Source organism: Mycetomoellerius zeteki, unplaced genomic scaffold, assembly GCF_001594055.1.
Source record: "Mycetomoellerius zeteki isolate Tzet28-1 unplaced genomic scaffold, Tzet1.0 scaffold655, whole genome shotgun sequence".
Taxonomy (NCBI): domain Eukaryota; kingdom Metazoa; phylum Arthropoda; class Insecta; order Hymenoptera; family Formicidae; genus Mycetomoellerius; species Mycetomoellerius zeteki.
The window spans coordinates 409922-429456 of NW_017257670.1; the positions used below are offsets into that span (position 1 = coordinate 409922).

A 19535-nucleotide genomic window follows, 5' to 3' on the forward strand; every position below is an offset into this window, starting at 1 on the left:
CAATCAACACTCTACTCAAATTGAAACCAATGATATTCGCGCAAACAATTAATTCTATGTAGTTCCTGTTGCGTAAATGAATCGTAAAGATACAAATTAAGTACTTTTGTCTTTCAGAAAAAATTATTAGCGTGTCGAGTTGTCAACAAGATCTGACTTGTTTATTGAAGTCTAAAAATCGTAACGCGAGATGCGGAAAGAACGATTTAAAAAATTAACTAGATGCAAGTCCGAAAACAATTTTATTGGATTGTTAAAATAATTATATGGAAAGAAGAATTTTATTGAAGTGTAATATTTATAATTTAGCAAAATACAAATCTGAAAAAATCCTTTTTGGATATCAAAGTAATTATGTATAGGAATCTGAAACATGACAAACAATGCTGCAAAAAGTTTTGGCATTCTAGCAACCAGCTTGAGCGTCCTATATAGTTATTTTGACAATTCAACAAAATTCTTTATCTATATCTAGCTAAATGTTTAACTAAAGTTTTGATAGCATTGCTCATCGCGCAATGAGTTTCGTACATAATCATTTTGGATCGGCAAAATAATTTTCAAGTCTGTATCTACCTTTTAAAAATTTCAATGGAGTTTTTTCCGTCTATCGAAACCAGAGATTTTGGATTGCGTTTTTATCGATTCGAGCATACTGTGGACATAACACGGCCGCTCTTGAATTAGCGTGTCATATCCGTCGCGACATGCTGGAGCGAAGTGAGTCACCCGGTTCGTGTGATAGCCTGCCGTCTTGCATCAAGCGACCGATACGCGCCGCACGGTCGACGCATATACATCGTATGCAGATGCTAAATGTACGGGGTGAAGGTCGGCTATTGAGACGTGAATGGCGCAATTTGCGGCAGCAGCGGCGCGGGCGGCGACAGCGGTAAACGAGCAGGCGAGCGAGCGAGCTTGACGAGCGCGCTCGTTATCAGTCACCGCTTCTAAAAGTGGCCTTAGAACGGGCCTTTAAAGCGCGAATGAACGAGCGAGAAGGTCACGCGAATACGTCTCGTTATCAGTGCCCACGGACGCGATTTACGAGGGCGTTTTCGAGCCTTATCGCGTGTACGTTCTTATATTGCTGCGCCCCGTTCCTCGCGCGTAGCTGCTAGAATGTCGGCACGAAACACGAGGGAACTTTCCGCACAGAAACGTAAACATCGCATCGACAATTTAACCTAACCAAGCGGTGTATAGAGATCGATGCTCCTTCAAGAAAAATTGATGCCGATCGAGAACTGACCAAGTCAACGTCACTACGATAAAATCGCGTTGTACTCATTACTACACTCTGATAACATTTTTTTTCTGTTTTTCTATCTGGACAGTCTGCTCCAAAAGTATATAGATTATATACTCGTTTATAGATTATATACTGCGCGCCGGGAGAATTTTGCGTAAGTGTTGTAATTATCGCCTTTGTCTTCTATTATTACACTAATTATTGAGTTGTCAAAAGAGTTCTGAATTACTTTTTACAAAATGGTTTTTACTTACAAATTTATTCAGGAACAACAATGATCAATATAATAATTAGGTCTTTGAAGGATGATTTAAAATTTTTTTGACAATCCATTATTATTAAATTATTTATTTATTATTGGATTACGTGTCTGTTGCCCCGCCGTGATCGTGCGAATTGATTCGATCGAATTGGGTAAAATAGTCGCAGAATAATTCCGCCCCGAGCGACGAAATTCATGGTCACAAACCTGATCGCGATCGATCATGTCGTTGACAGCCGCGCGTCTGTAGACAAGAGCTCGTCTGTTTGCCGAATGGCGCGAAATTGCTCTACAAAGCTACGTCGTCGGTGTTATCGGATAAGACGCTGCGTACGTTCTTTCTTCTTATCATTCACGATGCACCAGGTAATTTTTCATGTCAAGATAAAAGGAGAACACGATAATTCGTGGAATGAAGAGCTATCGCGTGCATTATCAGCCGATCAATGCGCGGCCATATCGCGACGAAACGTCGATCAATCATCCACGCTGTCACGTCAGATTATAAATACAACGCGTCCACCGAAGTTACAAATTAATTTTTCTGCATCATTCGTTTCTCTTTACATCGTTCGCAGGAAAAGCGAAAGACATCGTGCGTTTCTTCGCGATATAATTCATGTAAATTATGCGCCGATTATTTGTCGATCTTGAAACACAGTCCTAAACCGAAGCTGGAATAGTAATGTCACAAATTAATTGACAAGCAATTTAATATTATTGCAAATAATCATCCTAAAAATTATTAAGTACATATTTTTAATATTTTAGTATTTTTATATTTTTATTTTAGTATTATTTTAATATTTTAGAAAGTATTTGTAAAGTTGTGTTTTAAAAAAAGGAAAGATAGAGACCATTATTTATCCACGTGCTTCTAGTACTTCAATGAAAAGAAATATGCAAGACATGAATGACCCATCGTATGTACTAATATTTATAATAGTAATTGCCTTACCTCGATCACGTTTGAATTAACCGACGATTGCCATCGATCGTGAATTGCGTCGTTCAGAACGGACGAAGAGTTAATCACATCTTCGTGATCGAGGGTATGATCGTATGACGAGCATTTACTATTTATCGCGACGTAATCGTGGCCGTGCCGCCCACGAGTGGCATAGTTCCAATATGGTTGGTCGTGGAAATGATTGCATCGCGAGCATCTTGAATGATTTCAGTGCTGGGACGTCGCCCTAGAATTGACGATGATGGCTTTACGGGGATGCTGTTTGTACATTGAGAGAAAAATTGTGATATTTGATATTTCTAATCACAATTATATGTTATTATAATTGTGATTATTGCTGCTATAATGTTAGTGTATAATAATAACTATACCTATAGTTTTATCAACAAATACATATAATTAGCAACTCCGAAAATGTAATTATAATTATAATTATTGTTATCTCACACACACACACACACACACACACACACACACACACACACAAAAATGATTGCAGTTATAGTAACTTATAATCATTTTTTTATGTTGACTAAAAATGAATATAAATTATAGTTAAATTATTGTAACTATAATCATTTTATTGTCATTTTTTGTTACCAATTATATATATATTGTTTTGAATTTGCTTGTTCAGTCAAAATTTAAAGCTTAGTCTGATATTCAGGTACGGCTTCAAATCAGCTGTTTAGCTGTCGCCCTGCTTATTGTTGTGTAGTTGATCGATATCAAATATTACTGTATCTTTATCTGTTTTGTATTTAATGTTAACAGTTGCACTCAATAAAATTATTATTATTATTATATTATTGATAGGACTTTACATATGATTATTTATTACTAACATTACAGCAGTAATAATCATATTTATAGTAACATGTAATTATATAGTTTACACCCTAAATTTTTAGGAGTGAAATTTCACTCCAAATGAGAGTCAATTTTCAATCTATGTGGAGAATGAATAATTTCACTCTCTGAAGGGAGAGACTGAAATTTCACGTTGATAAATGTTAAGTTTAGCCTCTCTCTCTCTCTCTCTCTCTCTCTCTCTCTCTCTCTCTCTCTCTCTCTCCCTACATCTAATCTAAAAATTATTAAGCTCATTCTACGTGTTTTTGCATAAAACGAACGAATGGTAGAAAAAGGCGTCGCTGTCTCGCGAAGCGAGATATTAATTATTAAAGTTGACTTTTTAGGTTAGATTAAGAAATTCACTTTTGAAGGAGTGATGTGAAGTTCACTCCTTGCCGGACTGGCGCAACTATCACTTTTCTTGGAGTAAAATTTCACTCCCAAAAATTTAGAGTGTACAAATATATCAAAAATTTTTCTCTTCATATACAACCGATATACTGTGTTATTACGGGCGCATTTATCGCATCGCCCATTTCATATTCCGGAGATAATCGATATTGTTCGCGTATTGTTTGCAACGATAACCGATATCACTGGTCTGAACGAAAATATATGTTACTTTCGGATTTGCATAGATTCGTGAAAATCTCGCGAGGTACGATACATTTGATTCATGATTAAATGGTTAGATAACGATATATGTTCCGTTCTCGTGATACTCATTACGCATACATTAATTAGCGTATACGTTACGTCTATGTATGATGAATATTATATCACGTTAATGAATCCGCTCGATAAATGTATCACGGTTAGTGATGCATTTCGATACGAGAACATTGGCGAAAATATCGGCTCATCGATACGAGAAAATTGTATCAATCATTTGTATGTCGAGCCTAAATCTCGGTATCGGTATTTTCTCGTCTCGTCTCGCTCGAATGCATCACTAATCACGGTCGTCATCGATAACGTGCTATTTATTAAATATAAGATTGTATTCATTATTATAAGAATATATTTTGCCTTTTGAAATGTAAGAAGCTAATTGTAGAATGCCCCATACATCCAGCATCATAGAACATTATTGGTGCGTGTAATGCCTTTATTACCCAATTAACACTAAAATATTTACGTCTCTTAGTCTGGAGCCCGATTTTTCTTGCATTATTTGGGTGAATTTGTGGTTTGGTCTTACTTAACTTCATGATAAATGTAAAAATTGTGTTTTTCTAGCTATAATTATTAAACTAATAGTTTTATAGTGGTAACTTTAAAAGTCACTACAAAACCATCAGTTTAATGATTAACCATAGCTAGAAAAATATTTTTACATTATCAAGTTAAACCTAATCAGAAGTTAAACCAGAAAATGAAAAACTGGGCCTAAAAGAGTCAAGCGAATTTACTATGAAAGTAAAGAAAGTGATAAAAAAACCAGATATTTTATCAGTATAAAGGACATAATTTTTGAAAAGTCAAAAAAAATTTCAAAATTCTATTTTTTACAAGAAATATTACAATATAACAGTAATTCAAAAAATAGAAACGATCAATAACAACGTTTAGTGTTAACGTGCGCTTCTTTGCTGTATAACACGTCTAATTTTGTTCTGTTGAAAATAACGGTACACGGTTTATATAAATAAAAGCTGCGGCCTTGCCTTTTTAATTTTTCTTCTACGATGCTGGATTTATGGAACATCATATAGTTTTATATCGCCATTTCTCGGCGTGATGCGTCCCGAATTTCCATATAAATTTATCGCTAATCTCGCGCTCTAGAAGCGCATGAGAATCCGAGCAACGGCTTGCGCAATGCTTGCAGTCAGATGATACATATAGATACGAGCGATTCATAGGGAATTGCTCTCGTTTCTCCATCTCTCTTTCTCTCGGCCTCTGTTAATCCCGCGGCTGCGTTTATTTAGCCTAGACCGTCGTTGCCGTCGTCGTCGTTGTCGTCGTCGTTTCTACATTATCGCACGCGCGTTTTACGTACGCTCGACTGTGCACGCACACGCGTACGGGATGCGTGTTTCTCCGTGCGATAAACTCCGTAAGCATCACGCGAGGCTCCGGCACGCAGAGACCTCGGCTGCTCCAGTGCAGCTAATGTACACGGGTACGATGCAACCTTGGCACCGATGGGAACGAGCCGTGAAGAGCAGGTCCTGCTATCGCGTATCGTGTGTACACGCATCGCACACAACATAGTCTCTTCTATTGAATCAGGTTCGCCATGTGTGTGGGTGCGGACGTTATTTTTTTTTTTTTTTTACTGCGTGTGTGTTTGCGGACGCTTCGTTCGGACGGGAAGAGGGTATCCCCATTTGAGCGATGTCCGACCGTAATCTTTTTTTCTGCGATCCGAAACGCAAATACACGATCTAACGCGCGGAACTCGAATAAGAGTGAGATCACGTCCGAGTCTTGGATCTTCTTTTTAGGACGATTAGGTAGTCCGTTCTTATTTTAAGACCGTTTCAAGTAAAGGATTGGCACAAAACTGGAAATCGGGGAAAATATCAAGGAAATTGAGAACGATCATGGAAATCAGGAAAAAGTCAGGGAATTTTGGCAAAATTTTCTGGAAATAATTTTTGACTTTGTGATTAAATTAAAGGTAAATAAAGAGGTTCAATATGTGCACATCCAATCTATGTAGTTTTGAAATACTACTAACTTAACAATTAAGTGCAAGAGCAATGTCAGCAACATTAATAATACTTTACATTGCTCTGCTGTTAAATTGTTCCTTCAATAAAATATTTGATGGTTTTCAAATCAGGACGAAAATACAAAAGAATTTCAAAATATTAGGGAAAATATCAGGGAAAATCATGAAAATTTTTTCTGGAAATCATGGAAAAGCTATGAAATTTTAAGATAAGGAATTTGTGACAAAACCTTATGGGACTTTCTACAATAATAAGCTATTATCTAAGTTTTCAGTCTTAAATTGTAAGAAATTAACTCAATTAATTCAATCACAATCGAATGTGAGAAGAATAATCGACTATGATTGATCTTGTTTCTTGCAGCTTGAGACTTAAAGCTTAGGTAATGACTTATTATAGAAAGTCATTAAATATAAGATCCGACTATGAACGTCAGCCTTAGAATTTTTTTTCACGAGAACGGCGCAGCGCAATCACTAGTTATATTCAATCGCGCTGTGCAAAAGGCGTCAAATTTTAAAATTAGTTTTTTTTTTGCCCTCTGTATAATCGTCGCGTGACGATTGCGATCGACGGAAGTCCCTCGTCGCTCTGCGCGAGCATGAAACGACAGGCATCGTGCAGAAGGAAGCGATCGTTTATTATAGTCACGTTGGCAGGTTTCTCGCAGTGGCTACTGACCGAATAGATGTTTCTGTCACGTATACAGCGACGCACACTCGTGCGTTTAATATTCTACCGGTGGGTCGGCGTTATATACACGCGTGTATTTAATTAACAAAGGAGGGGGAGAAGTAATATATTTTACGACGTATTATTAATATTATCACACTCGGCGTGAATTTGCCTGATCATTCCGCAAACGACGGTAAAGCGTCTCCTTTTTCTCCTCCTTTAAAATTAGCACTGTCATTTTCATTGTCACTGAGCGACCTAGGATCGAAGGCGCCCCAAATTTCTAAATTCATGCCATTCGAAATACTAGGACACGGAAAGAGAGGTGCGCGTCGAAATAGCACCCGCAATGAATAGCAAACGAAGACGAAGATGTATCGGGTATACTCGTCCTACGTATGATGTTTTGTACGGAGATTTTGTACACTTGATGCGGAATGTGCACACAGAAAAATACTATATTTACTATATACAAGTAATAATTACTTAATCCGCAAATCTATCGTAAGTTCGTCACAAGCATTAAATTTATTCGAAATATATTCTGAATCCTAGTGAGTTTAATCAAGATTATTTACCATATATTGATTTACCATGTATTTACCAACATGAAGTATAATGTACACTGAAGATGACTCGATGTAAGTCGAAACGTAATTTTGAAGAATATATGTAATGTTAATTGTAATGTTAAATTTATAGCACGACAATCCTGATTATCCTCTTCTAATTATTTCGTTTTTAAATTTTTGAGTCTATAATATATTGATTTCTTAATATACTGATTATAATCAACAAAATCAGTATATTATTATCATATTTATAATAATACACTGATTTTTAATCAAGATTATTAAATTAAATCAAATTCGGTTTGCTTATTTTATAAAGTCGCTTTTTTCATCAAATCAATTTTATAATATTCTTCAAGAGAAAATAAATTTCTGCTTTGAGTACATAATAATGGGTTTTTTTTTTTAATTTGTTACAAGTATATTTTATAAGATTATTACGAAGAAAATATTTTTTGTTAAAGATAACCGTTACTTAAGTGGAAAAAAATTAATTGAGTAACCACTTTTCTTAGCACAACAGAATATTTTTCTGTGTGTGAACGCGCCTGAAAAGACACGCCCTGGACGACGACAGAGGCATACGTCAGCTTCGTTAGAATATGCGCGTTTTTCACAAGATTATTCTCGATCGCCGATCTTAGTCATGGTACGAGTGTCCCTCGCTTCCTCCATACAAAATGCGCGGATCTTGAACCGTCTCGCAGCTTGCTCACGTGGAATGTGTCATCGTCGTCGTTACGCTGCTGAGCGAATGAAAATTAAATCTGGGACGGGGAGGAAGACAAGGATACGCAAGTCGTAAACGCGAATTTTACACGTGAGTTTAGTTACTCCATACGGCTATAACAGGCACAATGAGTAAATAAAGCTAAATTTATTCCGTCCTGTTCGCGTGCAGAATCTGTTTTTTTCGCACGTTCTTTCCTTCTGGTATCTCTCTTCACTGATTTGTCGAGTTTATTCGAAACGGTAGAAATTATCACTTATTTTTTTATTTCAAATAAATGATTTTATTTATGTACTTTTCGAAACAAATAACATTTTCTTTTTGATATAAGAAAAAACTAAATAAGTGTAAATCAAATAAGTAAAGAAGGGTTAACACGATCGAGGTTAAATCTAGTAATATTTAGGTAAACGAAAATTTTAAATACAGCTTGCAGTTATATAAACTACACGCCGATTATTGTCGGACTTGTGAAGCGCAATTACAAACTGAAATAATAAAACACAAATTAAATTGATCGTCAATAATAATTGTGCTAATTAATAAACATCTTAAAACACTGCAAATAACTTCTTGCGAAAAATATTATTCCGGCCAGGGTTTGAACCTGGAACTTCCCTTCGGTGCTTTAGTGACACAAATCAACACAAGTATTGTTCTGTTCTTTGTTACTCATGGAATGCAAAGAAAGACAACATTTGCGTTGACTTGTGTCACTAAATGAAAGGTATCGCACCCTTAAGCGATACAAGTGTCTTTTTAGCTTTTTTTATTTTCATTGCTACGTGTCGCTTGCGGTGCCGCGTTGAAAACGATCTTCCGAGTTCGGAACTTTCAATAAACCCGCCAACCGACAGCCGGAAGGGAGGAAAAATAGCGAAAACGCGAAATCGATAGAGGAACAAACGTTGATTGCGCTGTCAGGTGTGTGTCGGGCACGTTGCAGCTGCAAACAAAACGTTGCCATTGCCGTTTGACCAATCGAAACGCGTGCTCGTCGCTGTCGATACCGTCGACAAGTTCCGCTCGCTTTGCGACTGTCAAGTGAGACACTCGCAACAGAAACGATCGATACTCTCCTTCGCAATATTAATTAGTGAAAAAGTGGGAAAGGGAGGATAGAATTAGTTTCTGAGAAAAGAAGCTATAATTTAAGATACAAATTATCGAGTCGTGGAAAGTGTATAAGCAACACTTTCCTTGCGCATCATTAAGATACGCAAAGAAATGACAGTTTTTTCGTTCATTTGTCACAATAATGACATGACTCAAAAATTCTCATTTTTCAGTTGTCAGCAGAAAAAGAATTAATGGAAACGTTAAAAAAAATACTTCAAAAATGTTTTTAAACTGAGGTAGAAATTTCATTTTTACCTCATTTATTTTTTATGTATTTTTTATGTATTTTTTAAAACAGTACTAAGCGTTACATTAACTTCTGTTTAGTAACTAAGATAACAAATTATTTAGAATCCTAATCAAAATGTAATACTTTGCCTGCAATTACTGCGTACAAAAATGTGCAAAATCTTAATCCATTTACAAAAACAACAATAAATGGACAACAGTATTTTAATTAATAGTAATCTACTAATATTAGATAATAACTGCAGATGTCTCTCTATGCAAACTATACATATTTTAAAATTTTTTTACCAGGAAAATTCATACATTTTCACTAGGATTATTCCTCTACAATCATTTTATTTCAAAATTGATATTACAAAATGTACTCAAAATATTAAAATTTATTTTCTGGAAAACTTTATTTTTTTAAATATCGTTGTAACACATGAATTATATGTACATCTCCTGTAAGAATCTCGTGATACCATAACAACAGTACCCATTATGTACAAGTGTTCGTACTACTGTTCCCTCGGACAAATAGTTTCTCGTGGTAATATATATAATTTCGAAACAATTAGCGGGCTTTCATTAACACGTCGGTGTCGCCACGCGAAACGGACACGTCCGAAGACAATGGGAAGCCTTCGAAGACGAGAAGGTTCGCCTCGTGACTGATGACCTTCTTACCTTTTTTCTTACCTTCGAGCGGGCAATGCCGATTACATAAGCTCGCCGGTTAACGTGTTTAGCGCGAAACCATCGAGCATTCGCCGTAGAAGAGAGTACCTCTCGAGAAGGAAGGAAGGTAGCGGGAGAGGAGCGAAGAGAACCTGCAGTGTCAGAGAGAAGGCGAGAGGAGAGAACGTGTAGCCGCGCGGACCTTGAAACTGACATTCGTTACGGTGTATTTTTGTGCGGCTTCATCTTTAATCGTCGCTAAAAATCGCTCGCGTCGCCGCTCTTTATACGAACGTTAATTTCGTGAGGGCTGCCAAGACGGCCGGGGATAAGAGGCGTTCATACACGGCCTGCCTTGACTTCTATCTATTTTTACACACACGGCGTACACTTTCCTTATATTTATTATATTGCAAAATATGTATGTACTTTCCGAGACGCTGATTATTTTGATTTCGTAATTACGCGCGATGTATCGCCGTCGACTCGTATTAAATCCAGCGAGTTAACTGCCACGCGCTCATTGACGGCTATTTACTCAGCAACACCTTGTTTACCAGTCGGACGATGTTTTAAGGGGCGATCATCCTTGCCTTCGTAAGGCGTAACGATATTTTAAGGCTATTTAAAGCTTCAATGGTACGCTGCTGCAACGAGTTATATTTTTATTACCCGCCGAGAGAAAATATTTTCCACTGCGAAGGGGTTAATTGTCGCACATCGCCGAGCTTGCTCCAGATATCACGCTGATATCGCGAACGAGTTCTCGGACGAGCTCGCGTTCTTGTTGGCACGAAACGTGTCTAAATAATCGCAATGTTTTAATTATACCTATTTAAATTTATATTTAACATAAATTTAATATTTAAAATAAATCGGGCTCGAGAAATGTCGTTTGTATTATTTTTTCTTTAGTTCTTATTAATTATATTATAACTTTTATTTAAATTGTTTTCTTATGGTTCGTAGCCCTTCTCAACACTTTTATTATTAATTTATATTAATTGAACTATATTACACGATGTATTTAAAATTAATCATAAGAGCTAAGTATTGTCCTTTTTGTAACAAAATTCTGTAGGTAGAGAAAGATGTCTATCATCTAGCAATGCAGTGATGCGAGAGAAAAAATGTACTATCTCGCTCTAACTAAAGCCGTAATCACATTAGCGATTGTGAATGGCGATTACTTTTCAGCCAATTAGAGTAAAACATCGTTACTTTGCTCCGATTGGTTGAAAAGCAATCGTCAATCACAATCGCGATCTAATCGGCAATCGCTAATGTGATTATGACAACATGAATTGCCAGCAAATGTCGGACCAATCAAAAGTTATTCCCTTATCGCCAATCTTTGATTACAGTGTCTTTTATACATCTTTTTTTAACACGTCCGACATGTAAGTTACTTTGCATTTGTTAAGGATCGATCGGCTCTGATTCTCGAGAATGCAATCCCTTTGAAATCTACTTTAAATTTAAACTGGATCTGAAATGTACTATTATAAATTTGAACTTCAACCAGATGTTTGAAATAAGTTTCTCGTACATCTTTTTTTAACACGTCCGACATATGAATTACTTACATTCGTTAAAAACCCATTGGTTCCGATTCTCTCGAGAATGCAGCGTTATCCGAAGTCGATTGACTTTAAACGATCCACTGAGGGGAAATGGATCTGGAATGTGGTGCGCACATCGGGATCGCGTCGTCCAAGTCCACCTTGAGCGTTCTCGTTAAACAAAGTGCATTAACTACGATTAATTTCTACCCACGGGTATGCGGACTTTTTGCACATCCTATATACATCGTGCAGCGAACGCGATACGCCTCGTTGCACCTGCGACAGCGGGGAGCAGCGTGTACGGGTACGCGTTCTCCATGTACGCGCGCCGCTCGTTTACCCGGTTGAAATCTCGACCCCGTGATCTTCGCCGTGATATTCACGTACAAGGCCACCTTCGTCGCGCTCCGCACGTTCTTATTCATACGTCGCGGTTGCACGCACGTACGCTAAAATCGAAGGATCGCGCGGATAGGAATACATTCCCGGGCTCTTCGCGCGGTAATGGCGTAGTAATGGTCGTGAGTATAATAGCTGAAATTTAGCCGCAGCTGAAATAGCAATGATCGCCGCAATTTGCGAAATTGAAAACTTTTACGCCTTCTTATCCTTTCCCCACTCCTGGATGAAAAATTACTCGAGGGTTCTAATTGAATTACGAAGGAGGTCAGTCGTTAATTGAACCGATAACCGATCGCTCGGTCGTCCATTTTTATATTATTACGTTGTTTACGCTGCGGGAAGGTGTAATTTAAAAATTGTGTAATGAGGATGTGAACCGGAAGGGCTTGTGTGACATCATACGACATTGTGAAATTTAATAAAAAGGTCACTCGTTGCATGTACTACGACCTACGGTAATACCAGAGGCGCGATTAAATAATAAGTGGTTAAAATAACGAAGACCGTATTGTATAATAATATCTCTACGAGCGGAGCAGCAACGTGGTCAGATTTTTTTTTTTTTTTTTTTCCATAGTGTCATTATTATCCTACGACGCTCATTCACGTAGGACGATAAAAAAAATACCGATCGCGCGATCACGCTCGATTCATGTACGATTTGTACTTAAATCACGTTTACAGGATTAATTCCTCAAACATAAATCTTGATCTTTCGCAATATTAATCGTTCAATGTTCTTTTATTTAAATTTATCCCAAATAATATTCTATTAGCGTTCGAGATCTAAATCTAGAACGCGAGACATTGACATTCGAGAGACGAGAACGAAATTAATTTATTCGAATTGTCGGAACAGTCCAATGACATTTTTTTTTTAACCGGTGATTCACCCTGTCTGATGACGAGAATTCGCGGCGTGTGTTACACCTGCGGGGGATACGGACTCGCAGCTGCAAACACACCCACTCGAGAGCGCTGCACCTAGGCTGAAATCGCGACCCCGTGACCTTCTCCCGGTGACCCAGGTACCAAGTTGCCCTGCACGTGGCACGTCGCGCTATATAAAGTGCGGCTGCATATAGATCTCCCTCTCTCTCTCTCTCTCTCTCTCTCTCTCTCTCTCTCTCTCTCTCTCTCTCTTTTTCGCCTGCGCTTTCAGGGCCGTACGCAACGACGCGGTCGCCACTGTGCAGTCTGTGCACTCGCTTCATCGATCGCCTCTCTGCCCTCTTTCTCTCTCCACATCGCGTATGTTGGCGAGAGTTTCGCGACGACCAACGGCGCGTACTTAACATCGTGAACTTTAGACTTGTTTAGACTTGTTTTGTTATCAGATTACGCGCTCTCGTGTACAAAAGGCCATTCGTTTTTTTGCGCGTAAAGAAGTCCGGGGGAAAAGCCGTTCGCTTTTCGCTTTTACAAGCTCGTTGAAAAGGTCATTGTGGACCACGCCGTTACACACATCGCAATGCGGACTTCTGTGCTCGAATAGCAGCTCCGGAAATCCACAAACTCGGTCATCCATGTGCCAAAAATCTGAGATAAAAAATGTCATTCTCTAAATTTTTTAGAGTGCGTCTCATTCCACAAAGGAGTGAAAATACCACTTTTTTGTTCGAGAATGACACACAGAGAAAAATGTTTTGGTACGTATGATCATTTATTTTATTCATGTTCATGTGACTTTAAAGACAAAAACTTTCTCTTACCTTTTCATTTAAAAAGTGTATTGTTTTAATCAACATTTGGTTACCCTTAACATAATTTTTAAATGAAGAAATAAAAAAGTTTTTATTAGTCACATCTCAATAAAATAAATGGTTATACCGAACATTTCTCTGAGTGCAGAATTTTCATTCTTTTGGGATTTTACTCCGTAGAATTTAGAGAGGATATTAAAATCCGAATAATCCAGCTTCCGAAAATTTACAGCTTCGAAAATACAACGTAATTTTTTAGTTAACGTTCGCTCGAGAATTATTCTAATCATGCATCCGATTCTGCCGTCACGTCTCTCCGAACGTGAGCCATCTCGAAATGACTGCGGTTGCGAGACGATTTGACATAAGGCACATTTATGCATGAGTATGCAACCGGCGCGGCGGTTGCGTTCACGCGCGTGCAATCTCCCGCAATATTCAGACGTTCCAGATGCATGATATTTCGACTTTCCGTGGAGTACCGTACACACGGAGGACACGTATACTCATCTGACCTGATATGCGTGACGAGACTCGCGCAGCAGTCGCCTATCTAACGCGCGATCTTATTTTCACGAATGATCATGAGAGTGGTTGCGGCATTCGTGCGGCATTACGAGCCCCGGAGTCGCGCAATATCTCACAAATCTTACTACTCACAAGCGTATGAAAAGAATCGCTCAGAAATACTTTTCGCACGCGGCAATTCTAGAAATTGTACATTTCGTATTTTAATGTGCAAAAAAATCTTAATCTCGCTCCAACTTGCTGCGTATTCAGATTTTTTCCTGCGCTGAAAGGTCAATTACTATAATTTAACCGTCCATTGGCAACATGAATTTTTTATCAGTAATAAAAAAACAAATTTTTTCTGGATTATATAAAAATCTGAAAAAATGTTGATGAATTTGCCAAAACTTCAACAATGAATCTTTATCATGATAGAAGTCATATTGTATTTTATTTATTTTTCACAGATTTAAATTTACCCAACAAAGTTCACAATCAGAATATCAATGATGCCTTTAAAGAAGTTGCTGACGGAAAGTTAATTATAATTTATAGTCATTTTTTGTGTCAACTATATGAATATTTATTGATACGAAGGACACAGGATTTTTCTGAAGTATCTAAAAATTTAGTTTCGTTGGACCATCAAAATAATACGCTGCTAAAATAATTATGTAGGATTAGTTGCTGGAATGTCAAAACTTTTTGCAGCATTGTTCATCATATTTGAGATTCCCACATAATTATTTTAATTCGACAAAATTATTTTTAGATCTTATACCTAGCTAAATTTTTAGGTACTTTAAAATTATTCTTTTTGTGTAGAATTATAATTATTATTACACTAACATTATAATAGTAATGGAGATTCTAATATATAACCATAATTATATTTTACCATATAATCGCAAATACCAAGTATTCTCTTAGTGTGATATCGTCGATATCATCTCGCGGCCAAAGCCAGAGATTTTTCGGAGGGATGCGTTTTCTCTCGAGGATCGACGGGAATAGGGGAGGGCTTTCGCAAATAATGTTTTATGTCCTCGTGCCGCAGATTTATGACGCGCTAAAAAATCGAGGCGGCGCGCGACTATGGAAGAAGGAACATGGAATCATACGCTTTATCTTTTTCGGACTTGTACACACGCTGTCCAAATATTTATTGCGATACAACACGGGAAAATGACGAGGCTGTATGAAACGCGCCCTGTTCTGCGCTCATAATGGAGTTTCTGTGTACGCGCCGTATCTAGTTCCCATGCTGATTGCTAGAACTCTACGTAAATTTAGACGCCGTAAGGTGCCGTATGTTAACACGTGCGCTGCCATGTGCCATGCAAAATCACCCGATGAATCTCGCTTTACGCACACCGTGCTATGTATTAATACGGCAGGAGCGAGCGTAATCTCGCGAATAGAGGAAAACTTGCGAGGGAGAAAACGACGAAACGGAATTCACGACGTTTAAAAACTGTTTTAATCACACATTTCTTGCGTGGTATTTTTTAAATGTAATTACTCGCGTGGGCTGTTTATGACACTCCAACATTATATCTCTATTTTCATTGTTCTCTTTGATAATTTATACAATTAAATAAAAATTGATAATATTCTATGCATCATTTATAAATAAAGATAAATGCAAACATTTTTTTTAATTGTGATGAACAATTTGCGCTAAATGTAATAATTTGTATAAATAGCATTCATACATTTAGCGAATTTATAAGAATGAGAGTATCCTGGACACCCCATAAGAGTAATGAAGAGTTAAAAGGCTCAAGAATATAATTAATTCTCCGTCTGCAAAATCTGGATGTTTTTGGCACAAGCGACATTTCACTCTCAATTCTCCCAAATAAAAAAGGGCGGAGTCCCTCTTAAAATAATATTTAATATCTATTTAGTAATAGAGATATTCAGAAGTAATTCTGAATTTTTGTACATTTTTTAACCTAGGACAGTAAAAATACTTGGATTATAAGACAAAAAACGACCCAGATTGCGGATGAAGGAAGTAAAAACGTGAATACGGACAGAGGGTTAAAGACATCTACTCTCTAAACCTGAATCAGTGAAAGTTCAGTCAACTGAAAAAGAAAGGAAATTGAGCATTATATAATTAAATATCGATAATATAAGACTGACTTAGTTAGACGTAAGGTGATAAATATGTCATAATCGGAAAGCGGCAATGCTAAAGCTAAAGATAGAGGTAGAAAGTAAAAGTAAATATAGTTAAATAGCAAAATACTTAAATAAGAGCGCGTATGAAGTATGGAAGGATGAATGAGGTAAGAATTTGTAAACCAGTCCCCTTCTTGGTAAATACCGAAATGTAATAAATTCTATTAAATCTCTTCTCTAATTAAATATCGATACTTGCATATTAGTTCTAATATCACATATATTCAATTTGTACACTAAAGCAAGATCAGCTAAGTTAGAAATTCCACGTTTCAATGACTTTTAATTGAATTTCACTGTGAATCACTGATTACCAGTGGCGTAATTGGGACCAATGCCTCAGTGGTTATCCGCTGATTCAGATTTATAGAGTAATTTCGAAAATAAACTACGAGGCTCGAGAAATGGATGAATGTTTAATCCTTAATCCCGCAAAAGAAATATATTATCGTACAGTCTAATTAATTCTAGCGAGCGTACATCGAAGTCTCGGTCGAAGTGATGGTTGCAAAGCCGATCGCCTCGAGACTCTCTGCGGTCTTCGCGGTCGGATTCTCTGCGGCGCGGCGTAAATCAGCCCGCGGGGATGTCGTTAATCCAAACGACTTTTTTTCGCGGGTTCAAGGACTAACGTCAGGGACGCGGCACTATTTTCGTACGACCGTACGTGCACAATTGCGTGGGTTGCATGTGCAACGTTATAACGTGGCTTGGCCTGGTGTGGGAGCGGCATCCGGTCGCAGCTGCGTGCAGGAAACTGTTAAAAACTCTCTCGCCATCTCTCTCGTTCTCCTTCTCTCTATCTGTCTTTCGTGCATGTCGTCTAAAACTTATTCCCCTTTCGTCTCCTTTTTTTTTCCTTTCTTTCTCTTGTCGGGCTTTTCGCGACGAACTCGAACTAGCGTGCGAAGAAATCGTTAATCGCTCGTTCAAACAGCAATGGCGTAGCGGGGGATACGTGGCATGTGGCGTGTGTTATACACCGAATCCGTGTGTGTACGATACGCGATTACAATGTACGAGATATAACCTGCGGGTTTTTAATTTACTTTGCAGCGGCATCGGAGGAGCGATAATTTTCCCCGATAACGGCGCGCCTCTTTTGCGAGTACGGCGAAATGTTTCGCCTTAACTGATGAAACGCGCGGCAAGCACGTGAAAGATATCCTTCTGTGTGCAAGAACTCGAGCGCTTGCACTTTGTTTGATTGAAGATCAACTTTTAAGTCGTGCGTAGATCTACGAAGCACTGCTATCCCCTCGGAATTATGTACGTCGGTCGCGAGGAGCTCGGTAGTGGATTTATTATGAGTCTCGCACGTTTATAAATATATACATTCGTATCGGCGGACGTTCGGCGATTTACGGTCGAGTCGACCAACAACGAGCGGAATTCATACAGTGCCAGTGATGTTCAATCTGCGCCCGTTTGTAAATTTTGTGCGGCTCTCCGGCTTTTATCCAAAAATATAAAGTCACACTTCCTATTTTATGCAAACGAAATAAACATTTTTTTACGACCTTTATGATTTTGTCTTATTAAGATTTCTGAAAATGGTTTTAAAAAGTTTGAATACCACGGTTTAACAAAATTATTTTTAAATCTGTATTTATATAACCAAATTTTTAGATAAATACTTTAGCAAAACCGTCCTTTCTATGCATCAACGCTTAAATGTTCTAATTATTTTGATGATTCAACAAAATTATTTTCAAATCTGTTCTAGCCAAATTTTTAGATACTTCGACCTTTCTATACCGCTTACAGAAATGCTGGCCAATTTAATATTAGCCAATTTATTACTGAAATAGACTGTAATTAATTACTTATTTGGACTGTAATAATTACTTATCTGGACTACTAAAAATAATGAACGACAATGCTTTTAATACTTAAAATAAGTAATAATTAATTACTGTCTTTAAGTATTAATCAATATTAGATTTCTGTAAGGGACATCAATCCTTAAATGTTCTACATAGTTATTATTATTTTTTATTTTTATTTGCGTATCAAATAAATAATTACAAATTACAATTGAGAGTGGAGAACAAATAATAATAGAATTGAGACGCTCTTATAAGTACACAAAATGCGGCACCAGCAAAACTACTGCTACAATGCCTACCAGAAATGTAACAGGCTACAACAATACTAGGCTTGATAAAAAGATTCATATGAATATAAGCATAACACACAAATTACTCAAAAACACAAAATACAATAAAGAATATAATCGCATAACACAATACAATGAAAGATTTGTGCAATACTTATAAACTTTTTTTGAGTTAAAAGGCTAAGAGATTTTGATGGTTGAACAAAATCGTTTTCAGATCCATATCTAGTAAAATTTCTAGATACTTCAGGAAAACCGTCCTTTTCGTGCGTCAACGCTTAAACATTTTACATAATTATTTTAATAATTCAATAACTAAAAATTTGCCTCGGTAGTCTAATGATTTAGGACGCTCGTACGGAATACAAGAGATTCGGGTTCGACTCCCGGCCGAGGTAATATTTTTCGCAATAAATTTATTTACAGTTTTTCAGCACATTAACATCTTGCTAATATGATGAGTGCATTAAAATTATTAAAAATAGCTTGTCAATTTAATTTAATTCGTGATATTATTCCAGTAGTGTAAAATTGCGTTTATAAGTCCGAAAAACCAATTCGGCGCGCAGTTTGAAGGACTACAAATATGGTATAAGTACATATTAGTATATATACTATATAAAATTCACATTGAATTATTTAAGCATTACAAATCTAGCTTCGACCGATATATGCATTTTTAATTTCTAGTTATTGATTGCGTTCTCATATGGTACGGTCTAAAATAATATTCTTATTGTTTAATAATTCGACAAAATTATTTTCAGATCTGTGTCTTATAACTAAGCTATTAGATACTTTAGTAAAAAAATTCTTTCTGTGTATGACACTGGTATAGCGAATTTATATATGATCTCATATACGATCCACTCCCTCGCGTGCAAGCGACGCGCTTTAGAAACGAACGCGGACCAAGCTGGACCGGCCGAGATCGGTGTAGCATCATCGTGATGCAGCGGCGCGCCGATGCGCCTAAAGGCATACAAGCGCGAGCCATGCGGAGGTCGCGCGCGGCGGG

At 37.3% G+C, this 19535-nt stretch overlaps 1 protein-coding gene across 7 annotated transcripts in view; it reads left to right on the forward strand.

Annotated features, from left to right (window-relative positions):
* Positions 1-19535, forward strand: part of usp (retinoid X receptor ultraspiracle) — a 101091-nt gene that overhangs the window by 45875 nt on the left and 35681 nt on the right. The window contains exon 1 of one of the 7 annotated variants that reach the window (XM_018457686.1): positions 13013-13023. The exons of 5 other annotated variants lie outside the window; for them this stretch is intronic. The gene's annotated coding sequence lies outside the window, so the exon portion shown is untranslated. Of the gene's footprint in view, positions 1-13012; positions 13024-13044; positions 13050-19535 lie in introns of those variants that run through there. One more of the 7 variants, XM_018457685.1, reaches the window with a different exon arrangement.